At 39.9% G+C, this 11,979-nt stretch overlaps 1 protein-coding gene across 1 annotated transcript in view; it reads left to right on the top strand.

Moving 5' to 3' along the window:
- Positions 1-463: 463 nt before the first annotated feature.
- Positions 464-11,979, top strand: part of nlgn4xa (neuroligin 4 X-linked a) — a 254,586-nt gene continuing 243,070 nt past the window's right edge. The window contains exon 1 of the mRNA XM_061904746.1: positions 464-764. The gene's annotated coding sequence lies outside the window, so the exon portion shown is untranslated. The remainder of the gene's footprint in view (positions 765-11,979) is intronic.

Genomic DNA, 11,979 nt, shown 5'->3' with positions numbered 1-11,979 from the left:
CCTGGACAAGTCGCCACCTCATCGCAGGGTCAACACAGATAGACAGACAACATTCACACTCACATTCACACACTAGGGCCAATTTAGTGTTGCCAATCAACCTATCCCCAGGTGCATGTCTTTGGATGTGGGAGGAAGCCGGAGTACCCGGAGGGAACCCACGCATTCACGGGGAGAACATGCAAACTCCACACAGAAAGATCCCGAGCCTGGATTTGAACCCAGGACTGCAGGACCTTCGTATTTAATATTTCATCATTGATATATAAACTATCAGACTGCGTGGTGGGTAGTAGTGGGTTTTAGTAGGCCTTTAAAGCACGGTGGCTGGCCAAGGCCGATTGAGAGAATGCAACACTGGCATTGGCTGCTGTCTCAATAAACTTTAGTCTGCATCCTCCAATCGCACTCTGCAAAAAGAGAGAGAGAGAGAGAGGGAGAGAGAGAGAGAGTCCCGCTGTCCTGATCATTAATCTTGTCCCGGCTGTACACTGCCCGGTTTTAGACTGAGATCTTTCCAGCGCGCCCGCGGTGACTCAATGAGACGTCTTGTCATCCGCGGCGATAATACCGCATCTCCCGTCTGTCTCACCTCGCGCGCGCACACACGCGCACGCGCAGAGGGCAGGCAGAGTGGGACTGTGAACGCAACATCGCACCCGCGCGCTTTTTTCTCCTTTCGGATATGACCAGCCGCGACCTATCGGATGTGGATATAAACGCACGCGTGTCTGGACCCGCCGACGGCACTTAAGACGACCGAGGTAAGAATATTGTAGAATGGCGCCTTTTTTTTTTTTTTTTTTTTTTTCGTCACTTATGACGACATAATCATTTGTTAGACTGTTAAACATATATATATATATATATATTTTTTTTTTACGCTGACTCCTTCTACTCTTCCGTAAAGGAAAAGGCTCAACATTCTTTTTTTTTTTTTTTTGGTACTGACGGTGACTGATCACGTGTGCGCGCACGCATGCATTATTCGTGCTCGTGTGGCCACACAGGTACGTGCGCGTTCACGTGGGCGGCTGGCTGTTTAAACTGGGCCAACGCAACAGCGCGCTCACTTTTTTTTCGCAAGGGAGGGCATGGAGACAGAAACACTGCTGCACCCCTCATTTCTTCCCCCCACCCCTCCAAAAAAAAAAAAAAAAAAAAAAGTGTGTGATCAAAATGCATCAGAGGCTGGCATCCTCTGGAGTCACCATCTTTGCCAGTGCAACCACAAGATGGTGGTGTGAGCGAAGAGGGGTGAAGCATTTTTTGGGTGGTGGCATTCACCGTATTTTTCGGAGTATAAGTCGCTCCGGAGTATAAGTCGCACCTGCAGAAAATGCATAATAAAGAAGGATAAAAAAAAACATATATAAGTCGCACTGGAGTATAAGTCGCATTTTTTGGGGACATTTATTTGATAAAACCCAACACCAAGAATAGACATTTGAAAGGAAATTTAAAATAAATAAAGAATAGTGACCAACAGGCTGAATAAGTGTACGTTATATGAGGCATAAACAACCAACTGAGAAGGTGCCTGGTATGTTAACGTAACATATTATGGTAAGAGTCATTTAAATAACTATAACATATAGAACATGCTATACGTTTACCAAACAATCTGTCACTCCTAATCGCTAAATCCGATTAAATCTTCTTCCTCGGTGTCGCTTCTATACTGTAAAAAAAAAAAAATTCTGTAAAAAAAACCGTCATCTACTGGCAGCTACGGCTGCCAAACGAAAACCATAAAATTAAAGTAAAACATTGTAAACCAAATAATGATAAAAAAATATATATTTACAGAAATTTTCATGAAACGTTTTGCGGAGAAATGTTGTAATGTTACAGATTTTTACAAAATTATTAAGATTAACCACTAGAGATGCGCGGATAGGCAAGTCTATCATCCGCATCCGCTTCACCATTTTATCAGGACCGTACCTGCCCGCCAACCGCCCGCTGAAATACATCAGAGGTTGTCCACCTTTATCACTTACAGAGCTATTTATAACTGCTTCACGGAATAATGATGACAACTGGAACCGCTACCGTCCCCGCGATTATCCAATAGTGTACGTCCTGACTACGAGAATATGGGTGTGCTGTGAAGCCATTGCCTTAGGCACCTTCAACAACATGTACGAACCGATTGTTGGTCCGTCAACATGTTGTGTACAGCTTCCGCAATCACACGTACAAGATTGAAAGGCATACTGGGTGATACAGAGTACACTGATGGTTGTGATATAAACAACTTTAACACTTACTAATATGTGCCACGCTGTGAAGCCACACAATACTAGATTGACAAACACCTTTCGGCAGAACATCCTCTCAGTAACACAACATAAACGCAACACAACAAATACCCATAATCCTTTGTATTCATGACAAATCCTGAATATATTTTACACCTCCACGCCCCCACTCCGCCCACCTTACCGGGGTTTGCTGCCAGCGGGGTGTATAAAATAGTCAGGAAATGTCATGAATACAAAGGATTATGGGTATTTGTTGTGTTGCATTTATGTTGTGTTACTGTGAGGATGTTCTCCCGAAATGTGTTTGTCGTTCTTAATTGGTGTGGCTTCACAGCGTGGCGCATATTACTAAGAGTGTTAAAATTGTTTATATCACAACCATTAGTGTACTCTGTGTCATCCAGTATGCCTTCCAGTTGTGTGTGTGTTGCTGTGGAAGCCACACAGAACATGTAGTTGGACTGACAAGCAGATCGTACACGTTGTAGTTGGCTACAAAGTCAATGGCCTCATAGCACGCCCTAATATTTATTATCTGGGTGACTGCTGGCAGTCATTTGGGAGAATAATAGCGTCTCTTATTGTCTTCTTCGCTTTATGACACGGGTCTTAAATGGCACTTTGAATGGCAAAGGATACTGATCACAGAACCATGCGTATAAAATATTTCCGGATGGATCAACCGCAACCCGCCCGGATCTAATTAAAATCTATTTTTTCGTCATGTCAACCGCCCGACCCGCGGTTTAAAGTGACGATGCAAACAGTTCTGCAGAAAAATACCTTTATTCTACAGAGTTTTTCCTATTTATTACGATCAACCACCTTAAATGAAGTGACAATGCTAGCAGTTCCACGGAAAAACACCATTATTTCACAGATTTTTTCTGAATTGTTAGGATCAGGGGTCTCACATTCACTTTACTGGGGGGCCACTGGATGCAGGAACTTGGTGCAAAGTGGGTTCACCTTCTATGAATGGCTATCCCGCCCTAACAACATGCTTACCAATCCTACCACATGTTCCATAAATATTGATGTTAAATATTTCTTTTTTTTGTGAAGAAATGTTTAGAATTGGGCCCTGCGATGAGTTGGCGACTTGTCCAGGGTGTACCCTGAGATAGGCGCCACCGCCCCCCGCAACCCCAGAAGGCAATAAGCCGTAGTAACTGGATGGATGGATGGATGTTTAGAATTAAGTTCATGAATCCAAATGGATCTCTATTACGATCCCCAAAGAGGGCACTTTAAGTTGATGATTACTTCTATGTGTAGAAATCTCTATTTATAATTGAATCACTTGTTTATTTTTCAACAAGTTTTATGTTATTTTCATTTTATTTTTTCCAAATAGTTCAAGAAAGACCACTATAAATGAGCAATATTTTGCACCGTTATACAACTTAATAAATCAGAAACTGATGACATAGTGCTGTATTATATTTCTGTATCTCATTTTTCCAACCAAAAATGCTTTTCTCTGATTAGGGGGTACTTGAATTAAAAAAGTGTTCACAGGGGGTACATCACTGAAACAAGGTGGAGAACCGCTGAGCTAAAGTATGGGCCTGATTTAATACCATCCAACTACCAGACTCTAAACCAGGCTCGGGGGCCACATTTAAGGAAAAAAATGTGTATATCTATTTTTGGGAACACTAATACAAAACCTTGTAAAATTGTCTGATTGAATGCTAAAAACGTTATGACAGACCGCCTTAAAAAACGTAATTGATTTTTTTTTTTCTATGAAGGATAAAACACTGAATATTGACAAAATATGAACGTCACACCCCCTTTCGATCGACATATTTTACAATCAGGTGAAACGCAAAAAAAATGCAACAAACAGTGAAATATGAACGCAAAGGGTACAAAATAAACCCACCTACATTCTGATATATCTGATATTTGCTGAATTTACCCCAGGGATCAGTAAAGTACTTTATATTCTATTCTATTCTATTCTATTCTATTCTATATATCTGTGGTTCTCAAATGGGGGTACGCGTACGCCTGGGGGTACTTCTAGGTATGCCATGGAGTATGTGAGATTTCTAAAAAAATATTCTAAAAATAGCAACAATTCAAAAATCCTTTATAAATATATTTATAGAATAATACTTCAAGAAAATATGAATGTAAGTTCATAAACTGTGAAAAGAAATACAACAATGCAATATTCAGTGTTGACAGCTAGATTTTTTGTGGACATGTTCCATAAATTTTGATGAGAAAGATTTCATTTTTTGTGAAGAAATGTTTAGAATTAAGTTCATGAATCCAGATGGATCTCTATTACAATCCCCAAAGAGGGCACTTTAAGTTGATGATTACTTCTATGTGTAGAAATCTTTATTTATAATTGAATCACTTGTTTATTTTTCAACAAGTTTTTAGTTATTTTTATTTAATTTTTTCCAAAGAGTTCAAGAAAGACCACTACAAATGAGCAATATTTTGCACCGTTATACAACTTAATAAATCAGAAACTGATGACATAGTGCTGTGTTTTACTTCTTTATCTCTTTTCTTCAACCACAAATGCTTTGCTCTGATTAGGGGGTACTTGAATTAAAAAAATGTTCACAAGGGTTACATCACTGAAAAAAGGTTGAGAACCACTGAGATAGAGCCCTGGTACCACTCGTGGTACACATACCGCAGTTTGAGATTTGATTTAAATGGTGTCTTGGCATTGGAAGTCCTGGATTAAAAAATGTAATTCCTTCTGGTACTGCATACCACCCAAAATATTCGAAAAATTAGAAGGATTGAAGTTCCATTTTATGCGTCTTTTGATCATGCCTTGTTTAGCTATGTTCTGTTGACCTTTGGACTCTTTAAGTGCCTGTTTTTTTTTCACTCCCTTGTTTTGTTGCCATGGTTGCAAATTACATTCACCTGTCTCTGATTAGTGTTCGGCCGCTCACCTGCTACCTGAGCACTAATCAGAGGCATTATTTAAGCCTGCCATTGCCGGTCAGTCGGGCTGGAGTCATTATGTTCTTTCCATGCTCTGTCCATGCTAGTTTTTTCATGCCAAAGTCCATGCTGCTCTTGTCAAGCCATAGTAAGTGTTGTTTGATTTATGTTCACCGTCTGTTTATGTGTTCGTTTTGTTCCTTAGCCAAGTTGTTCCTCCGCTGTGAGCGCTTTTTGTTTGTACCTTTTTTTAGTTAAAATTAAATCATGTTTTTACCTAGACGGCATGTCCCGAGTAGTCGGTCTGTCTTCCTTGGAGAACGACCCCGCACCAAACTGCTACCCCCCTGTCTTGAGGGGTAGAAGCTTGCTGTTAAATTATCAGACTTTCACAAGCAGATGTATTTTATTGGCAGTACACACATAACTTGTCCCCTTATCACATTCCAATATGAAAGAACAAATTTATTTGACGCGTAATCAAATAGTTTTACTATGATGGTAAGTATTTGGTGGGTTGTAGATATTATGGATGCACAAGAAAGCTTGCTTAATTATTAGCAACACATTTTCCACCACTTTCTGAATTTAAACAACTCGCACAAAACATTGCCGAAAAAAATATATTTTATTAAATCATGTCTTACAGTACATTTTAATCCAGGCAAGCAAAACAATGATACATTTTACTAAATTTGATGATCCAATTTGAAAATACAAACATATTTATTCCATTACCAGCCAAGGTCAAAGAAACTCACTTTAAAACCAACAAGAATATTTATCCATAATTTTGGTTAAGTAAAAAAGTTGTTAGGACTTAGTCAAGGTGTTGACCGCAGATGCAGAGACGGCAGGCAAAATAGAATTAAAAAAAGGAAAGTCTTTAAGACCAAAATGTTAAAAGCAGAGGTGGGTAGTAACGCGCTACATTTACTCCGTTACATCTACTTGAGTAACTTTTGGGATAAATTGTACTTCTAAGAGTAGTTTTAATGCAACATACTTTTACTTTTACTTGAGTATATTTATAGAGAAGAAACACTACTTTTACTCCGCTCCATTTATCTACATTCAGCTCGCTACTCGCTACTGAATTTTATCGATTCAAAGTAGGACTTATCACATGCCTGCGTTTCACCAATCAAATGCAGTCACTGGGGACGTTAGACTCCGTTTCACCAATCAAATGCAGTCACTGGTGACGTTAGACTCCGTTTCACCAATCAAATGCAGTCACTGGTGACGTTAGACTCCGTTTCACCAATCAAATGCAGTCACTGGTGACGTTTGACTCCGTTTCACCAACCAAATGCAGTCACTGGTGACGTTTGACTCTGTTTCACCAATCAAACAGAGCCAGGCGGTCACATGATTAACTGCACACTTTTTTTTCCTTTTTATAAACCTTTATGTATAAATTATCAACATTTACAAACAGTTGAAAATAATAAAGTAAGTACAAAAACAGTACAAAACAGTATAAAAAAACGTACAAAACAGCGCCGGGGCTTGTAAATACAAAGTAACTAAAATAGAATGCAATATATATATATATATATATATATATATTAAACAAAGTGCAAAGCCATATGCTCACTCAATCTCAGGAAATAACTTAAATTTGGAACACAGCATCATCGTTTTCACAGCTTTTTGGTTGTTAGAGGGAGAGTGTTTTAATGTAGAGTTTTAAATCTTTTTTAAAGGCACAAAAAACAGGTCGGGTATTGAAAAACGTACATTTATGAATATAAAACTTAGCCAATAGTATAATGAGGTTGCAAAGGTAACATTCATTTTCAATATTTTTTCAATACAGTGTAAAACCAAATATATATTATTTAATATATATTATTGTTTTATTTGCTTAAGAGATATTCCTTGCTCTGAATTTGTTCATTGCTATTTTTATGTTTTTGTGCATTACTTGTTGCCGTCATCATTAAACAGATTACTCATCAGTTACTCAGTACTTGAGTAGTTTTTTCACAACATACTTTTTACGTTTACTCCAGTAAATATTTGGGTGACTACTCCTTACTTTTACTTGAGTAATACATCTCTAAAGTAACAGTACTCTTACTTGAGTACAATTTCTGGCTACTCTACCCACCTCTGGTTAAAAGGGGATGGGGCAAAAACGCACACCATATAACATAGTCAATAAGCGGGAACCTCAGAAGTCTGCGGGGGGGGGAAGGCCAGGTCACATGGAGCAAAGGAAAAGTCCACAACAGATATCTTCTCCACCTCAGGGAGGAAATAAAAACACACGGAGGTTAGGTGTATAAAAACCAGGGCGGAAAAACGGCCCCAGACTTGGAGGTCAATCCAAATAATGCGACGTGGAAGGAACAGGAAACAATAACCAGCAAGGCACAGCTGTCTGTGTCGGGCTTAAAATAGTCCATGAACAACTGATTAGCTGCAGGCGTGCCTCAAGATCCACCCCTCGCCCAGGAAGAGTGAACTGAAAAAAGAGGCACGACAGGGAAAATGCAGGGACAAGATAAAAGAGAAGGCAGGACAACACAAAAACACAACACGAGTATTGACAAATGTCTTTGTTGACACACATTTACAGTGGGGCAAAAACACCGATTGTGCAAGTTCTCCCACTTAAAATGATGACAAAGGTCTGTCATTTTCATCATAGGTACACTTCAACTGTGAGAGACAGAATGTGGGGAAAAAAAATCCAGGAATTCACATTGTAGGAATTTTAAATAATTTATTTGTAAATTATGGTGGAAAATAAGTATTTGGTCAACCATTCAAAGCTCTCACTGATGGAAGGAGGTTTTGGCTCAAAATCTCACGATACATGGCCCCATTCATTCTTTCCTTAACACGGATCAATCGTCCTGTCCCCTTAGCAGAAAAACAGCCCCAAAGCATGATGTTTCCACCCCCATGCTTCACAGTAGGTATGGTGTTCATGGGATGCAACTCAGTATTCTTCTTCCTCCAAACACGACGAGTTGAGTTTATACCAAAATGGATACATGGATGATACAGCAGAGGATTGGGAGAATGTCATGTGGTCAGATGAAACCAAAATAAAACTTTTGGGCAGAGCAAAAAAGAGAGAGAACAGATCAACTGGTCTAAAAGGGGTCCATTTAAAGGCTATATTTAACCCACAGTTGGGAAATGAGGTTGTAACGGTTTGTAACAGCACGTTCAGCTCGCAATTTTTAACTTTTAACTCAGAATTTATTCGACTTGGAAATAGACGCCAACTAAAATGTTGCTTATCTTGTATGTCGAAACGTGATTGCATAGATTAGATTACAGGGTTTGTTTTTAATCATGTGTGTCCCATCTTCCTGTTAATTCTGCATGTAATTGTGAAAATAAAGAACAAACATTTGACCTCTGCATACTAAATCTGTCTGGTCATTCGTGAAGTCTTTCTGGATTTGGTGCAACATTTCTGCTAGTTGCACATTCTGGTGCATGCAGTGTGAAACTTTAGCATTGCAACTAAAAACTGCATTATTGTAATCTAAAATGTAGGACTTTATATATATATATATTTTCAAACAATTTGGGAAAACCCTAGTGTACAGCCATCCTACAGAATATACAAACCCCGTTTCCATATGAGTTGGGAAATTTTGTTAGATGTAAATACAAACGGAATAAAATGATTGTAGCATATTCAACTGAATATGGGTTGAAAATGATTTGCAAAAGACAATGTATTTGATGTTCAAACTGCTAATCATTTTTTTGTGTGCAAATAATCATTAACTTTAGAATTTGATGCCAGCAAGACGTGACAAAGAAGTTGGGAAAGGTGGCAATAAATACTGATAAAGTTGAGGAATACTCATCAAACACTTATTTGGAACATCCCACAAGTGTGCAGGCTAATTGGGAACAGGTGGGTGCCATGATTGGGTATAAAAACAGCTTCCCATAAATTGCTCAGTCTTTCTCAAGGATGGGGCGAGGTACACCCCTTTGTCCACGACTGTGTGAGCAAATAGTCAAACAGTTTAGGAACAATATTTCTCAAGGTGCAATTGCAAGAAAATTAGGGATTTCAACATCTATGGTCCATAATATCATCAAACGGTTCAGAGAATCTGGAGAAATCACTCCACATAAGCGGCATGGCCGGAAACCAACATTGAATGACCGTGACCTTCGAGCCCTCAGACGGCACTATATCAAAAACTGACATCAATCGCTACAGCATATCACCACATGGGATCAGGAACACTTCAGAAAACCACTGTTACTAAATACAGTTTGTCATTGCATCCGTAATTGCAAGTTAAAGCTCTACTATGCAAAGCGAAAGCCATTTATCAACAACATCCAGAAACGCCGCCGGCTTCTTTGGGCCCGAGATCATATAAGATGGACTGATGCAAAGTGTTCTGTGGTCTGACGAGTCCACATTTCAAATTTTTTGGGTAAATATTCGACATTGTGTCATCCGGACCAAAGGGGAAGCGAACCATCCAGACTGTTATCGACGTAAAGTTCAAAAGCCAGCATCTGTGATGGTATGGGGGTGCATTAGTGCCCAAGGCATGGGTAACTTACACATCTGTGAAGGCATCATTAATCCTGAAAGCTACATACAAGTTTTGGAACAACATATGCTGCCATTTAAGCGCCGTCTTTTTCATGTTTATTTAAGCAAGACAATGACAAGCCACATTCAGCATGTGTTACAACAGCGTGGCTTCGTAAAAAAAGACTGCGGGTACTTTCCTGGCCTGCCAGCAGTCCAGACCTGTCTCCCATCGAAAATGTGTGGCGCATTATGAAGTGTAAAATACGACAGCGGAGACCCCGGACTGTTGAACGACTGAAACTCTACATAAAACAAGAATGGGAAAGAATTCCACTTTCAAAGCTTCAACAATTAGTTTCCTCAGTTCCCAAACGTTTATTGAGTGTTCTTAAAAGAAAAGGTGATGCAACACAGTGGAGAACATGCCCTTTCCCAACTACTTTGGCACGTGTTGCAGCCGTGAAATACTAAGTTAAATATTATTTGCATAAAAAAAAATAACGTTTTTGAGTTTGAACATCAAATATCTTGTCTTTGTAGTGCATTCAATTGAATATGGGTTGAAAAGTATTTGCAAATCATTGTATTCATATTATATTTACATCTAACACAATTTCCCAACTCATATGGAAACAGGGTTTGTATATTCATTGTTCAGACATAAATTTGAGATGGCGCTCAGAGCATGGAGTTGTGATTATACTTTATGAATGAAAGCCAATTCCTCTAAAACATTCTCAAGCAAATGTTGGCAGGATAATAATCCATAATAATGGTTATGTTTGTCAGCAGAAAAGCGCACTTTCTTGGCATTGCTTGGCGTTTCAGTCTGCAAAAAGTGTTGCGAACTCCTGCTGGTTGCCTGCTGGTCTTAATGTTTGAAATACAGATTGAAACAATTGTTCTGACATACAATTTACAGTTGAGTACTATACATGAAAACAATACCTGCTTTACTAAATTAGCTATTACTTAATATAACCATTATCAATCCCCACCTTCTACCAATTCTGGTCAAGTCCGTTGTGTCCTTGGGCAAGACACTTCACCCTTGCTCCTGATTGGTCCCTGGTTAGCGCCTTGCATGGCAGCTCCCGCCATCAGTGTGTGAATGTGTGTGTGAATGTGGAAATACTGTCAAAGCGCTTTGGGCTCCTTTAAAAAGGGGTAGAAAAGCGCTATACAAGTACAATAATTGACCATTTACCTCATAAAATACACTTTAGCGTACTATAGGTTTGCGTGTATTACAACATATGTAAGTGCGATAGCGCACGCAAAGCTGTTTTACTATGCTTATACGCAGAGGATTGCGTAAGGCAGGGGTGTCAAACATACGGCCTGTGGGCCGGATCAGGCCCGCCAACAGGTTTTATCCGGCCCGCCTGATTACTAGGGTTGGGTATCGTTTGAATTCGAACGATTCCGATTCTTTGTTTCAATTCCGATTCCTGACGATTCTCGATTCCGATTCTTCTTGTACCATGCCGGGATCAATGTGTTTGCCAGGTAGTCCCTGGAAGGTGGTATGTATTTTGGGTTGAGTTTTCACCATATCCCTGCAAACATAAACAAACATATAATGTTGCTGTTACTGTTTAGCCCAGTATCATTTAGCTTAGCGCTAACGTTATTGCTTAACTAAACTAAATGTTGGAGATTCCACCTCTGAAAAGGGATGCAGTCTTTGGACTATGTGTGCAGTGACCTTTCTGTGGCACCGACATCTTCCCCATTGCCGCTACGGTGAACGGAGTACGTTGAGCACAGCGCGGAGCCTGGCTAGCAGGTTGTAAATTGTCTATGAAAAAATACGTGGGCTAATTTGTTAGCTGCCTCAACGTTGGGGCAAAACACTTTTTTTTATTGCATATATATTGTTTTACTTACCGGATTCGGACTGCAGTGCAGTCACCGAGGTGCCAGGCTGGGCGTTGGAGCTGGAGCCAGAGGGAGAGGCAGAGGAGGACGGTCGGCGCAGCGCGTCGAAGACGGGACACGCATTTATTTGTACTCCATGAACTCGGAGGTGCTTCATCATGTTCGACATGCACCCTCCTAAGCACAAAACAGTCCTGTCGCACGTGTTACATTTCGCCGATATTTCATTTTTTTTTAGTAAAATAAAGCCACACTTTCGACCGCCGACGCCCGCTATCCGTGCTTGACTGAATCGCTCGGCTACATAGGCTCGGCTATGCTAACACTTCCACCGGTGGGCGCTTCTTCGTTGGTGTTCAGCGGCTT

The sequence above is a fragment of the Nerophis ophidion genome, linkage group LG06 (assembly GCF_033978795.1).
Source record: "Nerophis ophidion isolate RoL-2023_Sa linkage group LG06, RoL_Noph_v1.0, whole genome shotgun sequence".
Lineage (NCBI taxonomy): Eukaryota > Metazoa > Chordata > Actinopteri > Syngnathiformes > Syngnathidae > Nerophis > Nerophis ophidion.
The sequence above is the reverse complement of the archived record's forward strand: the minus strand, read 5'-3'. Positions and strand labels throughout refer to the sequence as shown.